The sequence below is a fragment of the Schistocerca cancellata genome, chromosome 8 (genome assembly GCF_023864275.1).
Source record: "Schistocerca cancellata isolate TAMUIC-IGC-003103 chromosome 8, iqSchCanc2.1, whole genome shotgun sequence".
Classification (NCBI taxonomy): Eukaryota; Metazoa; Arthropoda; class Insecta; order Orthoptera; family Acrididae; genus Schistocerca; species Schistocerca cancellata.
The window spans coordinates 32,453,726-32,469,154 of NC_064633.1; the positions used below are offsets into that span (position 1 = coordinate 32,453,726).

The 15,429-nt window shown below is 45.4% G+C and overlaps 1 protein-coding gene and 1 non-coding gene across 2 annotated transcripts in view; one reads left to right on the forward strand and one right to left on the reverse strand.

Annotated features, from left to right (window-relative positions):
• LOC126094626 (FAM172 family protein homolog CG10038) overlaps window positions 1-15,429 on the reverse strand; it is a 272,864-nt gene that overhangs the window by 59,421 nt on the left and 198,014 nt on the right. The gene's annotated exons all lie outside the window — the stretch shown is intronic.
• Trnas-cga (transfer RNA serine (anticodon CGA)) lies at window positions 15,264-15,338 on the forward strand. Its single transcript has one exon. It is a non-coding gene; the product is annotated as a tRNA-Ser (tRNA).

Sequence of the window (15,429 nt, forward strand, 5' to 3'; positions counted from 1 at the left end):
CGGCTAATATGGAAGGACTACAACGGCCTCTATTCCCTGTTGTGAGGACGCCGTTGCCATGGATTATAAAGCGTATATCAGGCGCCCTCTAGTCTGTGTAGCGAGGACGCCGTCGTCATGGTAGCAGCTGGTGTGTTCGTATGGTGTTATGCCACAGGAGATGTTAAAAACAAGATGCTTGCTAAATCAGGAATTTACAAATTGACTTGTGAAGATTGTAGCAAAATTTACATCGGGCAAACAGGGAGAAGTTTTAATACCAGATTTAAAGAATATACTACTGGAACGGCCGGCCGCGGTGGTCTAGCGGTTCTAGGCACTCAGTCCGGAACCGCGCGACTGCTACGGTCGCAGGTTCGAATCCTGCCTCGGGCATGGATGAGTGTGATGTCCTTAGGTTAGTTAGGTTTAAGTAGTTCTAAGTTCTAGGCGACTGACGATCACAGATGTTAAGTCCCATAGTGCTCAGAGCCATTTGAACCATTTAAACTACTGGAACAGCACGTAATAAATCACTCTTCGGGCAGCATTTAGATATGGAAAAACATGCAGAAATCCATATAAAGGAAAATCTGAAGATACTGCATGTAACCCAATAAGGACCTATGATGGAAATTCTAGAGAGCCTGGAAATTTTTATACATAATAAACGGAATCCGGCAGCTATGCTGAATGAACAAATAGTGTCACGATAAAAAAAATTTCGAACTATTCGAAAATATTATTTGTACACAATGATGCTAATTTCCCTTTTATTATTTTAATACTTTAATTCCTTTAATGGGTACTACAAACGTGTCGTAAATTTTTTCCTATCTTTAGATTTGTTAGGTTATCCTTGATTGTCGATATTTCCATAACCTCAAATAAGTGACAACATCTCTTTGGGTGAAGAGCCATGACATACCGCTACCACGGCAACGGACGCCGTGGCCAGGGCACAGATAACACCATACGAACACACCAGCTGCTATCATGACGACGGCATCCTCGCTACACAGACTAGAGGGCGCCTGATATACGCTTTGTAATCCATGGCACCGGCGTCCTCACCACAAGGAATAGAGGGCTCTGTAGTCCTTCCATATTAGCCGTTTTGGTAAATTGACTAAAATGTTTTCTATGTAAATGTACGAATAGATATATTATTATACAAGACGACACCAGTTTTTGTGTGTCACATAATGTTTTAATTTATATTATGGCACATAATGTAATTTACGAATTGACTACGGAACATTTATTATTTTATAATTAACACTATAATTGTAACTCTTTTTAAACGGAATTGTTCCGTTTTCTGTTATTTACTGTCACTTAAATTTATATTAAACCAAGGTGACTAGTAATTACATATAATAAACTGTATTAAATAGCGTTGAAATTGCCGCTGTGGGTGTTGCCGTCTATTCACGTGATCTCAGCACGCTATTTAGGCCCATACGAAGGGTTAGTCTCGCATAGTTTCCTGCCGTTATGTAGACAGGAGTGACACCACCAGCAGTCGACCAATGGGTAACATTTTAAATTTACGTAATTTTAGCTGTTGTATAATGGAGTCTTTTGACGGATATCTATAATTTCACAGTGTAAACGCCCAGAAGATGACCCCTACGTCGGCTTGAAACCGGTTGGCGGTATAATAATAATAAATGCGATTAAGACTGTTTTTGAATAATTGTTAAGTTTTAAATGAGAGTCAAACGTTCTGTGATTTAAGAAATTCGTCGCACATTCTCACACGTAACACATAATTCATCTTGCGTAAAAGCAAATTTCCTTTGAAAATAACGCTTTTCAACACTCGACAAATAGTATCCAATAAAAGTCGCGTCATCTGTTGTAAGGTTCAGTATCAGACATATCAAACCGATCCATGGACCTGGTGGTGTCAAATCGCATAAGCCTGCGCCTGTCATTCCGTCTACCTCCACCAGAAGCAGCACCGTCGGTGAGCGTTCGTTGGTCCGGCAAAAAGAGCCTGCCGATGGCACCTCTGCACATTTTTTCCCGAGACCTAGCGGTGTTATTCACCTGCTCCGTGACGTTGTTCACTGGCAGGATAAATCACCGAAAAAGCAAGCAGGAAATCACTACGGTGTTATTCTGTCAACCAGCTCCTTCTCGATTACCTCAGGACCACAGTGAATGCAGCTTGGACTTGACTCTGTTTCCTTGCATCGTTACTAATTTGGCATTGAAGAACTGTTGCCAAGCACTTGATACGGAATATTTATTTCTAGGTTTGGCCTGTGACAGTTCCGTTACCACTCTGGACAGTATCAGCCATGGCTTTATTCATTCCACAACTCCAGCTTGGTGTGTTCCGCTGTGGTTGGTGAGGGTTGGATTGTCTGGGGAAAGAGACCAAACAACGAGGTCATCGGTCTCATCGGATTAGGGAAGGGAGTCGGCCGTGCCCTTTCAAAGGAACCATCCCAACATTTGCCTGGAGCGATTTAGGGAAATCACGGAAAACCTAAATCAGGATGGCCGGACGCGGGATTGAACCGTCGTCCTCCCGAATGCGAGTCCAGTGTGCTACCACTGCGCCACCTCGCTCGGTGTGGTTGGTGAAACTGGTACTGACTGCAATGTTAAAACTCTTTTACATGGCGCCACCTTGCAACATGTAGAAACAGTCCTCTGCGCACAGAAATCTTGGTATGAAACTCGTGACACTCAACCATCGCTATTTGGATGGTAACTACGACAACAGCAATAATTATAATAAATATATCGTTACGCAATCTTGTGGTACATAGCGACACAACGTATTTGCAGTTCTGGGGCGCAAGCTCTCCTTCATGAAATAGAACAATCAAAAAAATTAACAATATCTTTTCTTTTCTCAATAAAGACTGCGATATTCCCAACTGCAGCAAAAACACCTAAATGTTGGACATCGTTGGCAAAAGTGTTTTTGAAATTCACTCGATACATTATTTGAACAGAGGTGCTGTGGCTGCACACTTATTTTCCTAACCACATGCAGAGAGAAACAAATTCTCTGATCTTACGTGATTTTGTCTCAACCCTTGTGCAGAAACTGCCCTGCCACTAGGCGAAACTGATTTTAGGAACATGGCAGAAAACCTCTGTCGGGCTGAATGGTCGTGGATTTGAACCCAAGGCCTCCCTAATACGGTTTGAACAATGTGCTAATCTCGTTCGTCGATTCATACCGAAAAGCGTCTACGCTAGTACGACAACGTTAGAACTAACGCCCTTTCGACGTCATCATACTCATAAATCACTCTGGGAAATATACAATGCTCGACAAAAACAGAGAAGCACGCACAAGGCATAGTCGGACATCAGTTTAACTTCGTACTGGTACAGAACTCGGGGGGTATGTAAATAATTAGAATTGCAATTTTCTGTAACATACAATGGCCAACAGGAGTACATTAGTGTTGTTCCTATTTTGTATTGTTAACAGGCCTGAGAGGGCATATAAGGGCCATGAACATGATTAGAAGTTGAGTGCGCACTGTGAAAGACAGGGACATACCGCGTCTTTGATGTAGAAGCATGGACAGCTGATGAACGGCGTCGCACTGTGTTCAACAATGAATCACATTTCGGCACTTTCCCAGATGACCGTCGTCGGCGAATATGGAGGCAAGCTGGGAGTGAAACGGTTCTTCCAATGATGTCATATTGTTGTGTGTGCTCATGTTGCCGAGTTCTTTGTAAATTTGATTCGATGTTGTGATCAGTGAAATAACATCACATACCCTCTCTTTCTGAGTGCTCCATTTTTTTGTCAGCCAGTGTAGTATGTCCATTTTACTCCTAGAAACAGATGAAACTGCACAGTGTCTCCATTCACGAGTGAGCTTTTAAGATACAGCAATTTATCACAAGAATACGAACAGCCCCCAAACAGTTAAATCTGCGTTTCTACAAGAGATATCCTTTACTGTCGGCCATTTGAAATGTTTCCAAAGAGACGGAAGAAGGAAGCTCTTGCAAGTGCAATCCCTTCTTTCAGGAGTGCTGCAGTGAATGTAGATATGTATTGAAGTCTTTGTGGTCTAATATTTGAGTCTTTGTGGTCTGACCTCGAAATTGACCTTTGATAACAGCTTATAAATGTTGAAACCCAGACCGGTAGTTACCTAGTAAATTTTAGCCTTGAAACCATGCTACATGAACGAAAGCTTTTAGACCTTGGATGTTTGCTTGTGAATGGCTCTTCCAGTGCAGACAGAAACTAAGCAACCAGAACATCGTTGCAAGTTGCAAGACACTGGCATGACTAACCAGTGGAGTAAACAATAGATCCAAGTTGCATATATAAAACGTTGGGACATCCCGACATCGAAATAACGCTGAAAGCACTAGGCTGATTAACAGATGCTGTTCATGAACCGCTCTAAAATCCACGCTGTCAGATTCTGATCACCACGAGAGGCTCTGAACTCATGTGGAAACATTACACTGTGCCATCTACAACGTTCATAGGTCCACGTGGTCTGTGTCTTGTGCAATCTCTGGACACTGGGAGCCTATACAATTCTTTACTAGCCATTGTCTTATTGAAGGTAACAATGACCTTGCCTTTATCCAATCGTCGAAATGAGCAGCCATTTATGGGAGGACTTACCGTTTAACATGGTTTCCGAACAATAATACAACTTGACACTTTTCACACATACAAATATTTGTCAGAGGCGAATAAGCGTAAGTGACAGAAATAAATCCTTCGACAGACTGAAGATCGAATGCTGCACTTTTGAATTAGTTGTAAGACATTAATCGACTTGCCATCCAGGTTGAAAAATATGACAATTCTTTTATTCGACTTCAATGAAAACATCCTAATCACACGGCTCTGATTAGAAACTGTGCATTGGCTAGCACAGCTGGGAACGAATGGATGGAGCGAGTTAATGCACTGGTTAAGGCATTACAAACGAATTTGGAAATAGCAAGTTTAAAGCCCCCGTCTGGCCATGAACATTTCGTATTTTCGTCGTCTCCTCAAAGTACAGGGTGATCAAAAAGTCAGTATAAATTTGAAAACTGAATTAATCACGGAATAATGTAGATAGAGAGATACAAATTGACACACATGCTTGGAATGACATGGGGTTTTATTAAAACAAAAAAAAAATAGAAAAGTTAAAAAAAAATGTCCGACAGATGGCGCTTCATCTGATCAGAATAGCAATAATTAGCATAAAAAAGTAAGACAGAGCAAAGATGATGTTCTTTACAGGAAATGCTCAATATGTCCACCATCGTTCCTCAACAATAGCTGTAGTCGAGGAATAATGTTGTGAACAGCACTGTAAAGCAGTCCGGAGTTATGGTGAGGCATTGGCGTCGGATGTTGTCTTTCAGCATCCCTATAGATGTCGGTCGATCACGATACACTTGCGACTTCAGGTAACCCCAAAGCCAATAATCGCACGGACTGAGGTCTGGGGATCTGGGAGGCCAAGAATGACGGAAGTGGCGGCTGAGCACACGATCATGACCAAAGACGCGCGCAAGAGATCATTCACGCGTCTAGCAATACGGGGTGGTTCTAATAAAACCCCATGTCATTCCTAGCAAGTGTGTCAATTTTTACCTCTCTGTCTACATTATTCCGTGGTTTATTAAGTTTTCAAATTTATACTGACTTTTTGATCACCCGGTATTTCTTGTTGGTAAAAGCTCTTGTCCTGTGCTCGTAGTCATCTTTTCACTGCGTGAATTGCACTCATCATCTTCTTCAATGTGTATTGCATGTAGAAAGACCTTAAGCAGCCGAAGCAGATGGAAGTGAGACGGTGCCATGTCTGGATTACACGGTGGATGAAGCTGTGACGTCCGACTCAGTTTGGCCATGTATTCCTGGGTTCTCAGACTTATCTGTGGAAGTACATTGTCTTGCTGGAGCAAGAATTCTTTTGGATTCTTGTCCGACCAAACAAGCTGGAAACGCTTCTTGAGTACGTTCTAAGTCTTCAAATATAGCTCTCAACTAAAACTAAACACTGTCGGCAACACATTCAACGAGAATAATTTCATCACTATCCCAAAAGATTGACATTATTGTGTTATCGTCCAGAGACAACGGTACCACACGAAAGTCGGCAACACATATCGATAGCAGAGACGTTAACAAGGTCTCGCTGCTATCCGCAATGACGATTTGGAGGCGTTCCTGAAGACCACATCTCTCTTCTCAGCACTGCAGCACCGTCGCACTGAGGTCAATATAGAGCCGCGTTGGAAAGAGTTCTGCCCCAGTTCATGATCTTATCTGAAGGAATCTATATCATAGTATTGGACCAATGAGTTGTCAGAGTTTCTGATGAGAGTGTACTGTAGTAAGCGTTGAACATTGTGTTGTGTCTAGACAAGACAGTCTAGACACAAGGCGGAGATACCGAAAGGGCACGCGTCAACTCACGCCGACTGGCGTGATTTCTGGAACATGATACGTAATTAATGCTATAAAGAAAAATACGTAGCTTGTATAATACTTATCTTTAATCCATCATTGTGGTACATCGCTCTTGACGATACAAATGAGACTTTAATTACAAGCACTGTAAGGCTAATGGCGCCTTGCTAGGTCGTAGCCATGGACTTAGCTGAAGGCTATTCTAACTGTCTCTCGGCAAATGAGAGAAAGGCTTCGTCAGTGTAGTCGCTAGCAAAGTCGTCGTACAACTGGGGCGAGTGCTAGTCCGTCTCTCTAGACCTGCCGTGTGGTGGCGCTCGGTCTGCAAATACTGACTGTGGCGACACGCGTGTCCGACATGTACTAATGGACAGCGGCCGATTTAAAGCTACCACCTAGCAAGTGTGGTGTCTGGCGGTGACACCACACATTGTACTGCAAGAGACCAGTGTATCAAGTGATGCTTTGCTAGTTAGAAACAGCTGTAAATTAACCAGCAATCCTGTGGCAAAGAAGTGCGTCCGGACGAAAGCAGTTTCGTTTGGTCACAATAAATATGACTTTGCCGCCACTGGGCTCTGTCTTCTTTAGTTTTGGTGATTTCAAAGTGATGAACCAGCTGTCGTCAAAAGTTACCATTTGTGGGAGAAATACCTCCCCACTGGCCTCATACTACTCCAACAAATTACATGAAACAGGTTTTCTTTGGATCTCGTGGTCTATTGCGAGCATTCAGGGGGCCCATCCTGAGGACAACTTTGAATATCTTAGACAGTGTCAAAGCACAGGCAGTTGCAATGTTCACGGATAGCTGTAGACGCACGTGTGGATTTGTGATGCCCCGGTCTACAAGGACAATGCCAGTCGCGTAATTCACTATGTAGGGAGCGGTGGCTGTGACAGGACGGCCCGAACGTGGAAGATCATGGAGCGTTCCTGCATTTCCTGACACTGTCTCTCTTTACACAGCACCCAACAGTCCTCGTATCAACTGCACCACTACCGTACACTGCATACAAACTTTTATGGATGTACGCCACGGTTTCTTTCTCTGGGACAAATAACTCATTACAGCACGTTGCTTGTAACGAATGTCTTGAGAAAACGCCATTTTAATGGTTCAAGTGCAGAAGAAATATCAAATTTGGAGGCGTAAAACGACGTTTTCATATATATATATATATATATATATATATATATATATATATATATATATATATATATATATATATATATATATATACGGCACTGATTACATATTTGTTTATATGTTCAGATGTGCTAACAAAACTAACGGGGTTCCATTTAAAAAAAACCTAGGTTTGTGTTAAAAAACATACTTCCGTGCATTTTTTTATGGTTTGTATTAACCAATTACACTAGCCCCTCTCCTCACGTTCGGTCTGTGGAATCGATTCGTCAGTATTTGATGTGGTTTACGAAATATATCCAGCGGTAATGTTAGGTGACTCACCCTGTATATAAGCTGCCAGACAAAAACAGTGAAGCAGCTAGAAGACACTATCGGATATCAGTGCAAGTACATACACATACACGCCATCGTCGGGTAAGTAGAGCATTGATTTTTTTTCATTGGCAGGTTGAATGGTTACCACAATGCATTAGTATTCTCAGTTCTTAGTGGGCCTGGTTGAGTATATACGTGGCAACGTCAGATGTTGAGGACAAGGAGATGCTATGTACTAGGCTAAGGCAAAATTTGAAAGCGGCCTCATGCTGGGTCACGATTTTGCTGATTGACGGAATCAAGCAGTATCAACATTTGGGGCGCATTCTGGTGTGATACTAGAATGACGTTTGGTTGTTTGGCATCGTGAGCGAATGAATACTCGTCGTCAATGTTCTAGTCAACTACCTGTAAGGATCACAACAGAGTATCGCCACATTGTTCGCCCAGCACATCGAAACTCTTTCACATCTGTGTATCTGTCATCCGACAACAAGTAAAGGACACTCTGCAACGCTGTGTGTCATTCCACACCGTTCGTCAGTCGGACACTAGCAGCAGCCGGACTACGGAATTACCGTCCCAGGCGTGGGCTGCCAACACAGACTGCTGCGTTCGGAGTGGTGCTGTCACCGTGAATCATGGACTGCTGATGAATGCCGTCGCATTGTCTTCAGTAATTCAATTGCGGGTCTGCACTAGCCCAGACGAACATAGTCTGAAAGTATGGCTGTGGTCAAGGGAGACGTTCCACTCTCCCAACGTTTTTGTGAGGCACAACGGTGTTCCTCCTGGCGTCGCTACGTGGGGAGCCACCTGGTACGAGTTCAGGTAATGGCTGGCTGTGACTGAGGGAGCTACGATCTTGCATTCTTATGTGTTACGTCTCATTCGTCAGTTATGTGGAGACATTTTTCGACAGGACACTGCTAGTCCACACATGGCACATGTTTCTAGGAATTGTCTGGGTGATATTAAGATACTCCGGTAACGTGACGCTTATTAAAAACTTTCAAGGTCACCAATACCCTAAATACCTTCACAATGAACAATAGCCACGGTAAGCCATCCAGTACCATGATTAAATTTATCATCCCTTACAAGGGAAAAATTCAAACCATAACCTGCAAAATCACAAGGACCATCGAGGACAGCATGTGAAGCAATGCCCTTACTTTTCTCCTTCGCACCGGTATTGAATTCAGTGTTATCGATGGTCTTGCAAACAGTAGCGCGTGAATACGCCTGGCAACCTGGGATGCTCTTTGTATCAGGCCCCCCCGGTCCATTTCTGTGATTCGCGGCCCATGACTCGCGGTTGCGCAACACTGGGTCGTATGGTAGTGCACTTTGTGGTCTTCGCCCGCGGCTGCCTAAAACAATGAGTCTGTAAGTTTCGTCAGTAATGAAATGAATCCTGTCGATGAAGCCCTTCTGTCAAGATTGTTCTGAGAGCTGACTCTCATACTAAACATTGTCTGGAAATGACCCGATTAAGGTTGAGGACTGCGATGAGTAGTGCCAGACTGATGGGTCGTGCATACCGATTCTCAGATCTGTTCCTGATAGAGAATGTGTGGCGCCCTTGCCAGTATGCTGAATATCAAGGACCAGCTGAAACAGTTGTAGGCAAGCTTGCGTCAGGAAAGGATCTACGGCTTTATGAGAACCTTGCCAACCAAGTCGAGGGATCCGTCCAGATCAGAAGGAAGGAACGAAACTTAATGTTTATGCTCCGTCGACATCGAGGTCATCAGAGACAGAGCACAAACTCGGAGTGTATCAAGGAACACGAATGAAATCAGCCGTTCCCTTTCAAGGGCATGTGCCTGACATTTGGCTACAGCGATTTTGGGAAATAACTAGAAACCTCAATCAGGATGGCTGGACGGGGATTTCAACCGTCGTCGTCCTCCCCAACGCGTGTCCAGTGTGTTAACCACACTCGGTCCCAGGACGGAGAGCGTGCAACGTCATACTTATAGGCGGACTTATGCTGCCAAATTCTTCATACATTTGGATTGATTTCCAATCACTGATATAACATTACACATCCTCATTACCTTTCCCCACCAGGGTGCTTCGCTTGTTTGCCAGGCAGTGTTTATTAACGGCTGTAAAAAAAAAAAAAAAAAAAAAAAAACAGTAAAGTAGTGCACTATATATTGAACGACTCTCGTGCCTTGTGTTTCATCAGCAATCAATTACACCCGAGCTACATTGAACGGACAGGAAGTGCCGTACAGACGATTGCAGGCTCGTGTAACATCACACTGACTCTCCTTTGAGGCAGCTGTCAGTAGTTCAGCTTACGGTATTTGACAAATGCACATGCGTACTTCCCTGCAATGCGCCTCAGCACTTGGCGAGTACACGAATGTTGGGTCTCTTCTGTGCCTGGTCGGTCTCTTTTGTGCCTCAGTATTATGTTATAATTCTCATCACGATACTGTTTCGGTATATGTGCTGGATGAAGCATAAGTCATAAAACAAACGCTATTTTGTCGAAAATACTCCAGTTTAAGCAGAGAATTAAGTTACTCGTACCGCAACGACTACAGGAACTCCCTGAAGAACTGTAATGCTGCGGTTTATAAAAAGAAAGAGCTGCCAATACGGTGTTTCAAACTGTTTGCTAGTTTTTCAACTTGCCGATTTGAAACGTGATAGCTATTGCCTTACCATCGGGGATTTCGGTGAGATTAGGTAAACTATACCCTATTACATGCGTACGAGGGGACTTCAAAAAGGGAGTTACACACTATTACTGCAGGGCCAACTAACTGTTAGTGAATGCTGCACTACACTTCAAACTCAGACAGATACATGGGACTATTTTTCAACATACCCAGGAAGTCTTTGTAAACAACAGTCAAAACATTCACGACAAAAGTCCGCTTCTTGGACAGGAAGCCATTCGGACACCGCTGTGTGGACGTCGTGTAACCTGCGTTTGCTGCGAATCAGTTGGTCAATTACCTGGACATTATCGTCTGCGGTCGATCTCGGCGGCGTTCCTTCCTGATCAGCGTCTCCCACACGTCCGCTGTGCTGTCTTCATCACGTTGTTGTCATAATTTCTCTACGACTGGAAGCTGCATTGCATCGACAGAATTTTACGGAGAATCTGTGTCCGATTTCGACGTACCGTCCCAAATAGTTAAAGTTTCGTGTACATTTCCAGTAGCCGTGCCATTTCACTAGCACAGCATGATTTAGCTATTACTCGCACAGCATGATTACTCGCACCACACCGTAACTGCGACTGCAGGAAACTCGGGAGAGACACGTAGTCTCTTACAACAATGCGCCACTCTTGTTGCGGAATGGTATTTGCGTGGAATGACGTGTTTAATTTGTTTCCTGAAGTCCCCTAGTAATATTACATAAAAAGATGTTGAACGATTGAAAATAGTATTTAGTTTCTCCTATACATCAGAAAAATATGTAACTGACGTCTCCAATTCTCACAGTGCGCAGTGACAGAAACTTTGCTCTTTGCAATCCGTCATGTGACTCATATGCTGGTTTCAAACCTTAAGACGGCAGCGATAGGGACGTCTGCGGTCTGTATACCGCCAAATTTTTCACAGTCTAATGGTGTAAACTACTAGAGCAGTGGTGTGCAGCATTGCAGACATGGGAACCATGTCTGGCAGCGTGGCGTGAGGATGATGTAGGCTTATCATGAGCCATGTATTGATTACAAATGATCAATACTAACCAGCCACGGCAGTCAGTTGTTGCTGGAGACGACGACGGAGGATTTCGCCGGAAGCTGGAGATTTTTCCAGTATCCGACGCGGCAAGTAACCTGAGAATGTTTTATACAAGGATGTCGTTGCGAGAAAATTGAATCGAACCTGAAGGTTTCATCGTACCACACTCATCCAAGTTCTGTAGAAAAACGTGAATAGCTCATTTCAGTGACGCAGTAGCTCTGACGGAAAGAAACCAATAGCTCTGTCAACGACGTTTAAGAGTGCAACGGATGGGAGCTAGCTTGAAAGTTTGATGACTCCTCTGCCAAACAGTTAATAGCGAACTATACTGATATAAGTATAGATACACAACTGGCCATTAAAATTGCTACACCACGAAGATGACGTGCTACAGACGCGAAATTTAACCGACAGGAAGAAGATGCTGTGATATGCAAATGATTAGCTTCTAAGAGCATTCACACAAGGTTGGCGCCGCCGGCGACACCTACAACGTGTTGACACGAGGAAAGTTTCTAACAGATTTCTGATACACAAACAGCAGTTGACCGACGCTGCCTGGTGAAACGTTGTTGTGATGCCTCGTGTAAGGAAGAGAAATGCGTACCATCACGTTTCCGACTTTGATAAAGGTCTGATTGTAGCCTATCGCGATTGCGGTTTATCGTATCGCGACATTGCTGCTCGTGTTGGTCGAGATCCAATGACTGTTAGCAGAATATGGAATCGGTGGGTTCAGGAGGGTAATACGGAACGCCGTGCTGGATCCCAACGGCCTCGTATCACTAGCAGTCGACATGACAGGCATCTTATCCGCATAGCTGTAACGGTTCGTGCAGCCACGTCTCGATCCCTGAGGCAACAGATGGGGACGTTTGCAAGACAACAACCATCTGCACAAACAGTTCGACGACGTTTTCAGCATCATGGACTATCAGCTCGGAGACCATGGCTGCGGTTACCCATGACGCTGCATCACAGACAGGAGCGCCTGCGATGGTGTACTCAACGACGAACCTGGATGCACGAATGGCAAAACGTCATTTTTTCGGATGAATCCACGTTCTGTTTACAGGATCATGATAGTCGTATCCGTGTTTGGCGACATCGCGGTGAACGCACATTGGAAGCGTTTATTCGTCATCGCCATAGTGACGTATCACCCGGCGTGATGGTATGGGGTGCCATTGGTTACACGTCTCGGTCACCTCTTGTTCGCACTGACGGCACTTTGCACAGTGGACGTTACATTTCAGATGTGTTACAACCCGTGGCTCTACCCTTCATTCGATCCCTGCGAAACCGTACATTTCAGTAGGATAATGCACGACCGCATGTTGCAGGTCCTGTCTGGCCTTTCTGGATACAGAAAATGTTCGACTGCTGCCCTGGCCAGCACATTCTCCAGATCTCTCGCCAACTGAAAACGTCTGGTCAATAGTGGCCGAGCAACTGGCTCGTCACAATACGCCAGTCACTACTCATGATGAACTGTGGCATCGTGTTGGAGCTGCATGGGCAGCTGTACCTGTACACGCCATCCAAGCTCTTGTTTGATTCAATGCCCAGGCGAATCAAGGCCGTTATTACGGCCAGAGGTGGTTGTTCTGCGTACTGATTTCTCAGGATCTATGCACCCAAATTGCGTGAAAATGTAATCACATGTTAGTTGTGGTATAACATATTTGTCCAATGAATACCCGTTTATCGTCTGCATTTCTTCTTAGTGTAGCAATTTTAATGGCCAGCAGTGTATTAAAAATGTGTCATTACTGCAGAATCTTCCTATCCGATGATTCTGCCTTCCTGCTAGAGTTTTATTACGGAAATTGCCTGCATACCGTGCGCTGTGGAAGATTGTGCAAGCACGACATGTTTCAAATACGCAAGTAATTTTAAAATCAGCACTTCAGTACCTTGATTACGGAAAGACACGTACACAAGTGGATCGCACAGCGGGCTAAAAGCGCAGTTCCCATACAGTGGAGTACTCGTTTCCGGCAAACGACAGTAGGTTTTGAAACGGGCACAGACTCGGGGCGTATGCACTGGGGACGAACACTGGTATCTCGTCTGACGGCTGTCCATTTGAACGACTTCCCCTGACCAACTGTGGTTACGTGTCACCTGCCCGACGCCTGCTGTACACGAGTACCTACCACAGCGGCGCTGCGAGTGAAAGCGTAAAGCGCAGCCACTGTGCCGAGTGTGCTGCAGGATCCGTCGGGAGCGAGCTGGGTCTGGAGCTGGAGCCTCGCCAGACACAAAAGGGCCCTGCAGCCTGGAGGAGACGCGATTTAGACCTGAATAAGGTTCCCGCCCGGGGCGCTTCCTCGCAGCGGCCGGCGGGCCCGCTACGGGCGCCGGGCAGACAACAGAAGCGGGGGTGAGGCAGGGGGTGCGGCGCGAGACAGGGATGTGCAGCTGGAGGAGCGGGGCAAAAAGGAAAATAATAACAGAAACAAGTCGGAATTACTTCCGGCCGAGATGGATTCTCGGGAGAGGCGCTCTGTTTAATGGATCCATTACCTGATAGAGACGAGCCGGAGTGGCGCGTAGCGGGAAGCTGGCGCGTGTTCGCCCGCCGCCATCTAAATCAATTACGGCTCTAATGGCCAGGCCGCGAGAGGACCTCCAGCGGGCATTAAAAAGAGGCGGCGGCGGCGGCGGCGGCGGCGACGGGCGAGGACGCAGCTGTCCGGCCGGCGGGGAGCCGCCTGCCGCCGCCGCCGCCGCCGCGTGTTTATCTCCGAGTAATTCGCACGGCGCCCCACCTCAGCCTCCCAGCCGCAGCGTTTCTTTGAGACGCAGCAGCGCCTCATTCTGCGAGGTAATGTCCCAGCTGTGTACCGTGCGACTGTCTCCAAGTCCTCGGTTAGTACGCGTCTACTTTACCTACTTGTACGGTAATCCCCGGATAGACGGCTTCCATAATCTGCTGTACATCACTGTCGGTCAATTTCTAGTTAGTAACGTGACTGACTGTCGATGCTCCGGATGACGCTCTATTTCAACTAAAAGTAAGTACTAGGGTTGCTCGGAAAGTAATTCACCCCATTTTTCTCTCAGCCGAAAACAATTCTACGAATGCAAAACGTTGCGTAAGTATTTAGAATGAAATTTTCACTCTACAGCTGAGTGTGCGCTGATATGAAACTTCCTGGCAGATTAAAACTGTGTGCCGGACCAAGACTCGAGCTCGGGACCTTTGCCTTTCGCGGGCAAGTGCTCTTTTGTTCGTTTTTGTTCGTTGCATCTGACCGGGGCGGACGTCGTAAGACACCCTTTTAAGTTCGTTGTTGAACTATTAACTCAGTTTTTTTATTACAGAGGGCAGCTAACCCTCTGACCGAACACGTTGAGCTACCGCGCCGGCAATCCAAATGAGCTACCCAAGCACGACTCACGCCCCGTCCTCACAGCTTTACTTCTGCCAGTACCTCGCCTCCTACCTTACAAATTTTACAGAAGCTCTCCTGCGAGAATCTCTGAGTGAAAATCTCATTCTGGAAACATCCCCTGGGCTGTGGCTAAGCCATGTCTCCGCAATATCCTTTCTTCCAGGAGTGCTAGTTCTGCAAGGTTCGCGGGAGAGCTTCTGTGAAGTTTGGAAGGTAGGAGACGAGGTACTGGCGGAATTAAAGCTGTGAGGACGGGGCGTGAGTCGTGCTTGGATAGCTCAGTTGGTAGAGCACTTGCCCGCGAAAGGCAAAGGTCCCGAGTTCGAGTCTCGGTCCGGCACACAGTTTTAATCTGCCAGGAAGTTACGTAAGTATTATTTGAAGTCTCCTGAGTGATCGCACCAAGTTTCCGTCACTTCCGACAGACAGAGT